The following is a 14,132-nucleotide window of genomic DNA, read 5'->3' on the forward strand; positions in this document are numbered from 1 at the left end:
GGATAAATCTTGTTTCAGATAGTTAGCAAAACACTAGCTATCAACAGGAAATCAAAACTTCAGAAACCAGCTCAAGAAGTAGAACCATCCTTCAACAAGCAACTTGACCAGCTAGATCTTAGTGATATCTTGGAATATCTTAGTGATATTTTTCCAAGGAATAGAGACTAATTGTCTTAATTTAAAGTAGCTCAAGATACCATGGAAATTGTGGTGGGCCTAAGTAACCAAAATATAGCAAAATAACATAGCCAGACTTTATTCAAAACTCAGGGGAAATGCTCTGTATGCAAGTGCTGACCTTCATTGTGAGTTAATTTATTTGCTACCAGCTCAGAGTTCCATCTAATGAAGTCAAGTCACTGTGACAAACTGGTCCATTCTTCTCTGTAGTAGGCAGAATTCTAATATGATCACCAATGACCCATATCCTTGTGTAATCTCCTCTCTCTGAGTGTGGGTTATACCTATGCCTTGTTTCTAACCAATGGTTTGTGGGAACAGTGATGAGATATCACTCTCATGATTATGTTATGCTATATGTCAAAGGTGAAGGGATTTTGTAGGTGTAATTAAGGTGTCTAATCAGTTCACTTTAAAGGAAGATTGTTAGAAGTGAGTCTTACCTAACTAGGTGTCCCATTTAGAAGAGGATCTAGAGATCAGAAATGAAATAAATAAAAGATATTTTCTTTAAGACCCTCAAGAAACAAGCTGACTGGGTATGGTTACTCATGCCTATAATCCTAGCACTTTGGGAAGCCAGGAGTTCAAGATCAGCATGGGCAATATAGCAAGACCTCCATGTCTATTGAAAAAAGAAAAGAAAAGAAAAGAAGAAGCTACCATGAGTTCTATAGCTTTGATGAAATGAATTCTGCCAATAACCATGTGAGCATAAAAGAGGACCCTGGGCCTCATAAGAGACTCCAGCCCAGCTGACACTCTGATTGCAGCCTTGTGAGACCTTGAGCAGATGACTCAGCTAAGCTATGCATGAATTTCTGACCCATGAAACAGTGGGACAGTTGGGTGCAGTGGCTCACACCTGCAATCCTAGCACTTTGGGAGGCTGAATTAGGAGGATTGCTTAAGGCCAAGAGTTCAAGACCAGCCCAAGTGACATAGTAAGACCTCTGTCTTTACAAAAAAGTTTAAAAAATAAAAAAGTAGCCTGATATGGTGGTGCGTGTCTTTAGTCCCAGTTACTCAGGAGGCTGAGGTGGGAGGATTGCTTGAGCCTAGGAGTTCAAGGCTGGAGTGAGTTATTGTGCCACTGCACTCCAGCCTCAGTGACAAAGTGAGACCCTAGCACAAAAGGAAGGAAGGGAGGGAAGGAGGGAGGGAAGGAGGGAGGGAGGGAGGGAGGGAGGGAGGGATAATAAATATATGTTGTTTTAAGGCACTACATTTGTGGTAATTTGTCATCTAGCAAAAGAATACTAACACATTCTGCCTCCGAGAGTACTGTCTACTTGAAATCACATAATGATTGCTATCTCATTTATTAAAAATGTAGCTGAGTGTGGTGGCACATGTCTGTAGTCCAAGCTACTCAGGCTTAAATGGGAAGATCACTTGAGCCCAGGAGTTTGAAACAACTCTAGGCAACATAGTGAGACCTTATCTTAAAAATAAATAAATAATACAAGAAGCTGTGCTGATTTAAAAACAAATGTCCACAGTAAAAAGTCATACTCTACCAGCTGCTATTAGAGGGACATTTAGGCCCAAATCTCATAAACCTCTTGGCATATGTATTAGTCTAGAGGGCTGAGTGGACATTATTTAGGCCCAAATCTCATAAACCTCATGACATATCTATTAGTCTGGGCTTTCCAGAGAAGCAGAACCAATAAGATATATAGATGTAGATATAGGTAAATATAGATTTAGTTATTATTATAGATAAAGGAATTGGCTCATGTTATTATAGAGGCTGAAAGTCTAAGCTCTGCCATTGGCAAGCAACCTGGAGATGCAGGAGAGTTAATAGTATACTTCCAAGCTGAGACCGAAGGCCTGACAACCAGGGGAAATGATGGTGTAACTTCCAGGCCACATCTGAGTCTGAAGGCAGAAGAAGAATAAAGTCCCAGCTCAAAGACAGGCAGTAGTAAGAATAATTTTTTTTATTCAGCCTCTTATTTGATCCAGGCTTTCAATGGATTGCATGAGACCCACTCACACTGGGGAGGCAAATTTACTTTACTCAACCTACTAATTCAAATCCTAATCTCATTCAGAAACACCCTTCAAGGCTCACCCAGGGATAATATTGAACTAAATATCTGGGGATCTCATGGGGAAGTCAAATGGACACGTAAAATTAACTGCCACAGCATTCATGATGGTGAAAACAGTAGGTGATTAGTGTAACAGTTTAATATTTAAGTTATCAATATTATATTTATTCTTCTTTGATTGATATGAAGTTGGATCTGTGTAACCAACATATCTTTCACTTTTTCTTATTTATTTCCTTTGTACCATTCTCTGATTAGCTCCTTTGGATTCTACTTTTTGGGATTACTGGTAATTTCCCCATTTACTCTTTACTCTTAGATAGGGCTTTAGGACTCTACAGGCTGACAAAACAAAGTGCTGCGCAGGTGCCTATTAGCAATCTCCCAAGTCTCAATAAAAAGAGGTCTGAAAAACAAAGGGGCCCGAATCACAAGTCATCCAACAGTCTTTTGACAAATACGTACTACATACATTGGACATAAAAGAAGACTTCATCTGGCATCCAGGAAAATGGCTGGTGCTGACTCACATGTGCAGAGTACAAGCAGCTCATACTTCTATAATATTTGAGTGGCTCCTGTGACTCTTTCCCCACAGACACTGCCTGAGTTCAGATTTTTATTTTATTTTATTTTATTTACATCCCATTAGGATGGCTGCAAAAGGCTTTTAAAACCTTCTTATCTCTTTCAGGGATATCCCTACAATTACTATATCCAGGCCATTATTTCTAAAACACAAATCTGCTATTGACTGTCCAATGCTTAAAACCCTCCAACACAACCCATTCCCTAAAGACAGAGGCCAAATTCCTCAGCCTTGCAGTTAAGACCATTCAACATATGGCCCAGAGTTTTCTTTTCTCCTTTAACTCCCAGACATCCTAAGCAGCAGCCATTATCAATTTCTTTTCTTTTTTTTTTTTTTTTTGAGACAGTTTTACTCTGTCACCCAGAATGGAGTGCAGTGGTGTGATCTCAGCTCACTGCAACCTCCACCTCCTGGGTTCAAGTGATTCTCCTGCCTCAGCCTCCTGAGCATCTGGGATTACAGGTGTGTGACACCAAGTCTAGCTAATTTTTGTATTTTTAGCAGAGACAGAGTTTCATCATGTTGGCTAGGGTGATCTCAAACTCCTGACCTCAGGTGATCCACCCACCTCAGCCTCTCAAAGTGCTGGGATTACAGGCAATGCCCACCTCTTTTCTGATGCTATTTTCTTTACTATTCATTCGCTTCACCCACTTCAAGGCCCAAACTGAATGTCACCTCTTCTGGGAATCTCTTTGCATTCTGTAACAACCTGATAGAATTTCTTACATGCAAAATTAAAAAATAAACAACAATAATATGGAACTTAGGTTCAGAGGAAGAAGACCTGTGCAGATTACTGGGTGCATGTGAGCTAGGGTGTGAAGCCAAATCTAGCTCTAGTATTCTTTCAGATCCAATTCTTTTCCATTGGGATTAGATCCAAGCCTACTCAGCTCAGCTCTTGAGTTTTCATACACCGGGCTATTTGCATGTATGTGTATATGTGCATGTATGTGTGTATGTGCATGTGTGCATATGTGTGCATGTGTGCATATGTGTGCATGTGGACATGGATATGTATCTGCACATCTTATATTAGCTATGTAAAATTTTGTATGTTCCAGTATGTGTACACTCCTATGTATTCACTCTTAGATGTACCTATGTACGGGCGCAAATGTATATGAGTGTGCCCATGCATATGGTCTACGAACAAGTATGAATAGTGAGATGGTTTGAATATTTGTTCCCTCCCATGTTGAAATTTAATTCCCAATATAACAGTACTGAAAGGCAAGGCCTTTAAGAGGTGATTGGATCATGAGAGATCTGCCCTCATGAATAAATTAATCCATTCATGGGTTAATAGATTAGTGGGTTAATGGGTCATGTGAAAGGAGCTGATGGCTTTATAAGAACAGAAATAGATCTGAACTAGTACATTAACACACTCAGCCCCTTTGCCGTGTAATACCCTGCCCTGCCTGGGGACTCTACAGAGAGTCCTCACCAGCAAGAAGGCCTTCACCAAAGGCAGCCCCTTAACCTTGGACTTCTTAGCCTCCATAGCTGTAAGAAATAAATTGTGTTTCTTTAGAAATTACCAGAGTCAGGTATTCTGTTATAAGCAACAGAAAATGGGCTAAGACAGTTAGTTATATAACAATATATATGAATATGTATGTTGATATGTGCAGAGGCGTGTTTATACATATATGTAAGTGTGTTCATTCTCTAACTCCTGTGTATTTAGCTACATTGTATGGGTATGCATGTGAGACGCAGCCAATTTGTCACTAATATTTTCTGCATGGCCTCCCTTCCAACTTATAGGCGTGAAGAAAGAGCCACAGATATTTAAGTGGCTTTGGTTTCTCTTGACCATCCTGTGGTCCTCCATTTGATGCAAATTTAAAGGAACTGAAATGGAGCATGAGATCAGGGCAGGATCACTGCTGATTTCATCTTTACTCCCAGCTGGGTCACAAATGGAGCCTGGTAATTCATCCCCAACTGTTTCCCAGGCCAGGACTCAGGGCCCCTTTCCATTACCCGTTGTTGATAACCTTGTCTTTGCTTTCTGGGCCCCAGCCCTGTTTCCTGACAAGGGTTTCAGCAACAATCATTTGGTGAGTGCAATCTTTGGGGTCTCCTGCTGGAATATTCGCACGAAGTTCAAAGAAGCACATTTCTCTGCGTTCTCTCCCTCAGAGGTTTTTTTTTTTTTTTTTTTTTTTTCCTTCTAATGGATTCTTTTAAGTGACAAGTTTCCAGCTGTTGTCATGATTTGTCTAGTAATGTGGTTTGAGGCTCTTGAGGAACCTTTGAGCTTAAAGGCCACGTTATCCTGAGGTGCAGACATGCCCATACGAACCTTAAACTCCATGGTCAACCCCTGCGTTGATAACATTCTCAAAATGCACAGCTATTTGAGGTTTCATAAGGATTTGGCAAAAACACATTCAAACCACAGTGTCATCTTGAGTCTTTTTATTCTCTTTTGCTTGCAAATTAGGGGCTTAGATGTTTTTACTGAGCCTGCCAGAGAGATGTGAATCAAAGAGTTAAACAGCTCTCCAGTTAGCCTTTTAATTTCTCACGCTCCAGACTCCTGTTGGTTGTTCTTTTCTCTTCAACCAAAGAGGCTAGGGTTTGCTATTGCTATGACCCTACTGAATGACCTACAGCTAATTTATCAAACATGCCATGTTCTGGTGTTTATCACCTATGAGAATCGTTAACGAAGCAAGTTTTCAGGGTCCATTACTAGTATAATTTCTGGTTCTTCACATGCTGTAATCAGAGTGCTCTTTTAAAATGCAAATCTGATCATGTCACTGTCTGCTTAAAACTATCCAATGGTTTCTCACTGCTCCTAGAATAAAAAACAAAGTTCTTTTTTTTTCAATGTGTGTTTTATTTTCAGACATTCTGATTTTTTTTAATACTTTAAGTTCTGGGATACATGTGCAGAAAGTGCAGGTTTGTTACATAGGTATACACATGTCATAGTGGTTTGCTGCACCCATCAACCCATCATCTACATTAGGTATTTCTCCTAATGCTGTCCCTTCCCTAGCCCCTCATCCCCCAACAGGCCCCGGTGTGTGATGTTCCCCTCCCTGTATCCATGTGTTCTCATTGTTCAACTCCCACTTATGAGTGAGAACATGCGGTGTTTGGTTTTCTATTCCTGTGTTAGTTTGCTGAGAATGATGGTTTCCAGCTTCATCCATGTCCCTGCAAAGGACATGAACTCATCTATTTTTTTAATGGCAATTCTTACCATGGCTTAAAAGACCTTGCATTTTGCCTTCCATCCTCTTCCCAGCCTTCTCTCCTGCAGCACTCCTTGAATTTCTTACATTGAACACATTGGCTTTCTTTCGGTTTCCCTTACTCACTGCTTTCCATGAGTGCTCCTTTAGCTCATATTCTTTCCTCTCTGTGGTAATCTCTTTCTTTCCCTTCCCCTCAGTAGCCACTAACATTCAGACCCCAGTCCTGATGGCACTTCCTCCTGCACTGCTCACACCAGGCTAATCCCTTAGTCAGACTCTTTCAAGACACCCTTCAGAGACCCATCTATTTGTCACCGTATGGGTCCTTCATTGGACTCTTCAAAGTCAACAAGTCTGCATCTATTTGTGTGATTCTTCACTTAATGTCTATTTTCAACTATACACGGGATAAGAACTATGGAAGTCTGGCTCAGCGCTCTACTCTCAGTACCGAATATTGGCAGCTCATACTAGGTGCTCAACAAAGACCCACTGAATGAATAAAGGCATATATACATTGGGACTTTACCTTTTAATTACAGCAAAGCCTGACCCTTGATGTGCCTGTTGTCCCTGTCACATCTTGCTGTATCCAGTTTTAATGCCACACACCAAAATAACTTCCTTCTAACGATATGTTTATGGTGCTTTGTAGAACTGTTTTGCTGATGAGGGAGGAAAATATAATCCTCAGTATCCAAGCTGCCTTTCTGAGATAAGAGAACAATGCTTGTGAATCTTCTGCAAAGTTTGGCAATTTTCAATTTAAATATTTACCAGGAGTTCAATTATCATATTTGCCATAAATACATAATGCAAGAAAGACGGTAATAAATATTATAATAGACCTTGGAGATTAATTTCTATTAGGGCAATCTGGGAAGGGCTTATGTGAAAGTTTTGAACTGGGCTTTGTGGTTTAGGTAGGTTACAAAGCCAGTGACCACCTTGTTCTTCTGGCCAACTCTGGCTAACTGTAATCACCTTTGCAGGTCGGCCCAAAAGTCACTTCCTCTTGCAAATCTTCTCTGATGCTGTCCTCCCCTCTAACATGCTCCCAATGTCCTTTTCCTATTATCTCATCTTTTAATTGGCTACCTTGCTACACTCTAAGCCCCATAGTCAAAGGAACTGCTTTACTCACCATTACATCTTCATGGTTTAGCACAGTGCCTAACACAAGGAATCCAGTCAATCAATAATGAATGAATGAATGATAGAAAAGTGGGGAACAAAAGAGGAAATACCTAAACTGCTCTTAAAAAAAGGTAAAAATTAAAAACAAAATTGGGAACAGCAATGATGGTGTGGAGAAACACCAAAAGACATAAAAGAAAGGAAAATCGGGTGGGTACACCAAGTGGACATATAGACAACATTTGAGTGGTTAAGTGTATCTTATACATAAGGGACATCATCAAAGAGAAGTTTCAAAGACACTGGGAGCCAGATTTTCAAGGGCCTTGAATCATAGTGCACACTTTTTCCTTTCTGTTATCAAGAGGAACCATAAGTTTCTTAATCAGTGGGATGGTAGCATTAGATTTGTGCTTTATAAAAGTCACTTCAGTTGCCAGGTAGTGGAAAGATTATAGGACGGGAGGAGAATAAAGGTGCATAGAACTTTTAAGAAGCTACTAGAATTATCTAGTTCATAGTTTTTCAATCTCTGTGCTATTAACACTTTAGGCTGGATAATTCTTTATTTGTGGGTGGTGGATAGCTATTTTTTGCACTGTGGGATGTTTAGCAGATCCTGGCCTCTAATCACTTGACGCCTATAGTATTTGTCCCAAAGGTGGACACCAAAATAGTGTCAGACATTGCCAAATGTCCCCCGAGGGACAAAATTACCCTCCATTGAGAATCACTGATCCAGGCAATAAGTAATAAACTATAATCAAATAAGATGGTTATTAGGATGAGAGAATGAGTCAGATACCAAGGACACTGAATGAAAGTGAATTCTCACTGAAAGCAATCGTTTGTCATTGTGCAACGCAACAGGTGCACTGCCTGTGGATGCAGGGCTCCTCAGAAGGATGGACTCCTCTTACAATGACTTTTTTCTCTTAAAACCATATGGATAGACAAGTTCTAGATATTTCCATCTATTATGTTGGATTTGGTAATTAAGAAGGCATACTTCTTTGACAGTGGAATTCTGATTCTTTTCGATGGGGAGTGAACTCCTGTTCCCAGTCCATGGCCTTTGAGTGAGCTCTCATCCCTGACTCCTAAGACAGGACAGCTAACACAGAGCTCTGAGCCAAGCAGACACAGCGGGTGCCATCCTGACACCTCAAGGGAACAGCACATCTGGGAAAAGTGTCTAATAGGGAAGAGGAGTCAAGAGAAGAAGGGGGAGAATCATAGCCCTGAGGATACCATCTGTGTTCTGGAATTCTACCATGCCTAAAGCTAGGCCATCCGTGGATTCTTTAATTTAATGAGTCAAAAATTTGTATTTTGCTTAAGCCAGTTGGTTTGGATTATCTGAAGAACTAAGGGTGAGTCACATTTGTCCAAAGAAACTGCAGTCTTCTGTAAATATCCAAGTAGCAGCTTTATAGAATGTAGAAGGATCACTGGATGTAGAATCAGGCCTCAGCGCTGAATCTAAGCCCAGTCATACATTCATGTATTTGTGTAATTATTAACTCATCGAATCTTTATTGAGTATGTATTGTGTACTGGGCAATAAGCTAGACTCTGGGCCATCATGAGGCTGGTCTTCCCTGCAGATAACTTATATTCTAGTATTTAACTAATGAGTGTCAACCCTGATTGCATATTACAGTCACTTCCGAAAGTTTTTAAAAACTCTGATGCTGGGGCTCCATGCCAGACAAGTTAAATAAGAATTTATTGCGGTGAGGCAGACATCAGTATTTACTGGAGTAATTCTAATGAAATGCTGGGGTCCTCTTTTCATTTTGCAGAGGAGGAAGCTAAGGCACAGAGAAGTTAATTTGCTCAAGACTATACCACTGGTGAGAGACAAAGCTAAGACTTAAACCCAGCTTGGGTTCAGAGTCTGCCCTCTTCTAATAACTAAACTGCACCATAATTTGAAAGACACAGTAAGAGATACCATGGTATATTTAGTCCAATGTAATTATATATATATATACACACACACACATATATACACATATATACACATATATACACATATATATACACACACACACACACACACACACACATATATATAAGCTGTTTGTTTTCAGAATTCTCACCTTTCCCTTTTCGTTTTCTTGTTCCCATCCTCACCAGTTTCAAACACACACATGTCTTCTGACATAGTTTGTCCGTGTCCCCGACCAAATCTCACCCTGAATTGTAATAATCCCCACACTTCAAGGGCAGGAACGTGGGGGCGATTTCCCCCGTGTTGTTCTCATGATAATGAGTGAGTCTCACAATATCTGAGAGTTTTATAAGCATCTGGCATTTCCCCTGCTTGCACTTACTCCATTCTGCCACCCTTTGAAGAGGATACCTGCTTCTCCTTTGCCTTCTGCCATGATTGTAAGTTTCCTGAGGCCTCCCCAGCAATGTGGAACTGTGAGTCAATTAAACCTCTTTCCCATAGAAATTACCCAGTCTCAGGCAGTTCTTCATAGCAGCGTGAGAATGGACCAATAACACCTTTCCTACGCATAGATCTAACAAGTTCTCATCTCTGTCCTATAGAAAATATTCCTTCCAAAAATTATCTACGACCCCTTATGTACAACTCAGAGTCATTTTTGCTTCCTTATCCAGTCAGAGTTACACTCGCACTTTGGTGGTAGTGTGGTACAGCAGAAAGAGTGCTAGCTACAGAATTAGATGAAGATCTACAATCTCAAAATTGTCACTCTAACTTAACTAACTCTGTAGTTTCTGGCAACTTACACGACATCTCTGAGTCCTGTATTCTTATGTCTGAAGTGGGAATAATAACATCTCTTTTGCTATGTTGTTGTAAAGATTAAATCGAAATATACTTATTAGCTTTTAGCATAGTGCCTCAAATAAAGGAGACATTCAACTAATAGCAACTATTTCTATTAAGATTTCTCTAGATGTATATTTTCACATAGTGAAGGTTGTAAAAAAATATGTAATAATAATTAAAACACCCAATATTTTCAATCACTTACTTTGTGCCTGACATTGGTATCATTATTTTATACATTTTTTCTCAGCTATTCCTAAAAAAAAACTCTATAATATTGGTACTACCATTTTCCACATTTTATAGATAAGAAAATAAAAGCAGAGCAATACCACATGGCTTGCACAAGAAAGTATTAAAGACTTAAGTAATCCTAGCTCAAATCTTAGAAGCTTCCTTTTGGGGAACAAATATTAGCATTGTTATTACCATGTGCCAGGAATTTGCAGTGACTAATGTTTGCATACATCATCTCATTTAATTTTTACAATAAACCCACTTTACAAATACTGTGACAGAGGCTCAGGGAGACTATGTTGTTTGTATGAATGTAGTTAGAACCCTTTTCTGTCTGATTCAAAGCTTATATGATTTCCCCTCTAGAAATGAAGGCTTAATTAAGAGTTTTGATTAATCGAGACTATACACGCCCAAGAAAAAAGGCTTCATTTTGGATTGGAAAACCCTAACCCACAGGGTAGGAATGTAATAAGTTCAATTTCTAAGTACACTGTTTTGTTAACCTCTAAGCAGTGTTTTCTTCTTTGTTTGGCTAAACATTGCTACCTCTTCAGCACAGTTCTATCCAGAAAGCCTTCCCTTCTTGGGAGGACTCACTCAGCATCTCCCTCTTGAGTCTATTCCTTTTGCAAATACCAGCTACACTTGTCTAGTTTGTGTTGGAAAGAGTTTCTCTATCTCAGATTAGAAAACTCTGCCTGCATTAAAAGAGAAATTCCAGCAATATGGTCAGATAGGGTAATCAACCCAAGTCTATCACATTGAATTAGTGGCAAGATAGTTCCTATGACTTAATTAATTCTCCTATTATCAACATTCATGTTGTCCAACTGAACCTCATTTAAATATTCCTGTAGAGCATCATTATTTAAGTTTAAAGGCACTTAAAATCAAGTCACACAATGGTTACATGGATTGGAATCAATGCAGGCTATTTATAGAAAAGCACTGAATAGACATATAGAATGGACAGAAGATGTGCTGTTTTAAAGCCTGCTCTATTTATGACAATATTCCAATAAGGCTCCTTGAGCACCTACTATGTGCAAGATACTAAACAATGCATTTCACTCTTTTTGCTGTACACAGGAAACCATGCATTCAAAATAGTACTAACCTGTCAAGTTATTGATCTGCACTCTACATATTTCCTGGTCATAGGCAGCTTCCACACAAGAACATCGGCCGCAAATTAAAGAATTCAATTACTCAAATCTAAGTGAGTATATCTATTTCCTGGTAGCTAGTAATTGACTTATAACTGGCATCCTAGAGACATAGCCCAAGGCTATTTTGACAAACAATGAAGTAATAGTTTTTTTATGCTGCTAAAGGAAAGATATTTGCAGTCATGCTTGACATTATTCAGGTAACCACTAAAACATCCAAACTGTAATTACTATTTGGTCACATTGAGATGCTACATAAGCCCTCTGATTAATACATCAGTGTAAAAAATCTGTCATGATTTTGTCATAATATTGCCTGTCATTTTTCTGCTAGTAAATTTTCTGAGACATATACTTGTCCATGTTTAAAACAGCTGTGGCAAGGTGGTAATTGTCCAGAAATAGGGGGAAGCCAGGAGTAGGTTTAAATTTTGGGTAACAGTAAATTTTAAAACACTGTTTTGAAATAATTTCTAATATAAAAATTCAATGTTAAAACTTTTATTTGGTAGCCTAGTCTCTGAAACAAGAATATACATTCAAACATCTTAAATGTAAAATTTGAATTTTTTCTTCTGATTGACATGTTAATTTCACCTGATCTCTGCATCCCTGGAATGCGAGGAGGTGGATTCATCAAGTGTTTCATGGGGAAAGAAGGAAGAAGGGAAAGGAGGGAGGGAAGGCGGAAGAAGGGAAAAGAGGGAGGGAAGGTGGAAGAAGGGAAAAGAGGGAGGGAAGGCAGAAGAAAGGAAGGGGAAAATGGGAATAGACACGCCTCTTCTTATATCCAAAAGACTGCTATATAGCGCCATTCCCCTCTGTCAAGCAGCTTCCCACATAAAAACCATCTGTAAAGGGGAGGAGGTAGTAAAGCAAGTTGTTGACAAAAACAGTCAAGTTCTTCTCTGGCTTTATCAAGAAGAGAAATGGCAAACAGAAGCTTAGGGTCGTTGATAATTTAAAATTAATTCAAGTAATTCTGTATTGCATTGCTCAGGTGATAGAAGAGACCTCGGCTACTCTGCCTGAGCACATCACTGCTGGATCTCAAAATCTGCAAGAACTTCCCAGGGCTTCGGGAACTTTCATGTGCATACCAATCACCTGGGAATCTTCTTATGATGCAGATTATTTTTCAGTGAGCCCAAATTCTGCAATTCTTATAAGGTCCTAGGGGATATGATGTTTGCTGCTGGTGTTCCATGGTCTACTCCTGAAGGTCCACTATGCCCAGCTTCATCTCCCCACCCTCTGGAAACTCTCCTGTACCCAAGCCACTTGCTCTGTTCTAAATAGGCATTGTGTTCCCATGTTCCCACGTGTCTGCCTCTTTCAACTTCTCCTCTAAAAATTCTCCATGACCCCCAAGCATAAACCTCCAGCAGCAAGCTCAAAAATGCTTTCTACTCTGTTGTATTGCCCAGCCCACTTCAAGACTAGATGCTCAATTTCTTCTTCCCCTAGTCGTATTTCCTGCTACTTTTGCAGGCTGCTGGAACACTTTCACGATGAGGATTCTGATGAACACAGTTCTTGCCCTCTTCATTTTTCCAATCTGGGTGCCGGCACAGCGGGGGACAGCAGGAGTGCAACACAGTAACTTAATACAATATGGAGCTGCTATTAGGGAGGGAAACATTCACTACTCTGAAAGGACTCAAAAGCTGAGTCTTAAAGAAGGATTTTACAAGATCGACAAGGAAATGGGTTATCTCCAGATAGGAAGAAAAAATCACAAGGAATAGTACAGCAAGGAAAGAGGAAACAGCGCTGGACTTGGGGAAAAGAGAAAGCCATGCAATGTTGCCATGGCATAAAGAGAAAGACAGAGAGTGTCAAAAGGTGAGGCTGACGTCACCTGACTCCTGCTGCTGAGCTTCTCTGACATTTTCTCAAGGGCTCAAGGCTTGGATACCCTCTGATATGGTTTATCTGTGTCCCCACCCAAATCTCACCTCGGTTTGTAAATAATCCCCACGTGTCAAGAATGGAACCAGGTGGAGATAATTGAATCACGGGGGCCGTTGCCCCCATACTGTTCTCACGGTAGTAAATAAGTCTCATGAGATCTGATGGTCTCATAAATGGGAGTTCCCCTGCAAAAGCCCTTTTTGCCTGCCACCATGGAAGACACCCCTTTGCCCTTCCTTTATCTCTTGCCACTATTGTGAGGCCTCCCTAGCTATGTGGAATTCTGAGTGCATTAAACCTCTTTCCCTTCAAAATTACCCAGTCTTGGGCATGTCTTTATTAGCAGCCTGAGAAAAGACTAACACACCCTCTTTCAATACCTAAAATAGACAAAGCCCTATTTGGAATTTTGGAAAAACACAATCTAGTCTCTGAAGGTAGGCACAGAAGCTCTGACCTGACGCAATATTGAAGTTGTTACTTGCCTGGTCCTTAGGCATTGCCTGGTCCACAGTCACACATCCACATCTTCAGTAGCAGCAATTTCCATCTCCAGTCTTTGCTTTCCCCAGCAGCAGATCCTGAAGCAAGAAATTGAATGCAAGTAGTTTATTTGAGATGTGAAGACCAGTAGGGGAGTGGAGAAGTGAGACAAAGAAGGGAAGGCCATCAATGCAGGGTGCGTTATCAAGCCAGCTATCAGTGTGGACAACTGGAGCTTACTCCCATTGAGGAACACCTGGGAGTCAGTCTGAAACACAAATCCCTGAGTTACCCACCCACCCCCACCCCCACCCCTAG

The 14,132-nt window shown here is 40.2% G+C and overlaps 1 long non-coding RNA gene across 1 annotated transcript; it reads left to right on the plus strand.

The window, feature by feature from the left end:
- The first annotated feature begins 9,569 nt into the window (after positions 1–9,569).
- LOC119624789 (uncharacterized) lies at positions 9,570–13,645 on the plus strand. Its single transcript, XR_005240852.2, has 3 exons — positions 9,570–9,632; positions 11,338–11,467; positions 12,418–13,645. It is a non-coding gene; the product is annotated as an uncharacterized lncRNA (long non-coding RNA).
- Positions 13,646–14,132: the final 487 nt, after the last annotated feature.

This window comes from Chlorocebus sabaeus, chromosome 8, assembly GCF_047675955.1.
Source record: "Chlorocebus sabaeus isolate Y175 chromosome 8, mChlSab1.0.hap1, whole genome shotgun sequence".
Taxonomy (NCBI): Eukaryota; Metazoa; Chordata; class Mammalia; order Primates; family Cercopithecidae; genus Chlorocebus; species Chlorocebus sabaeus.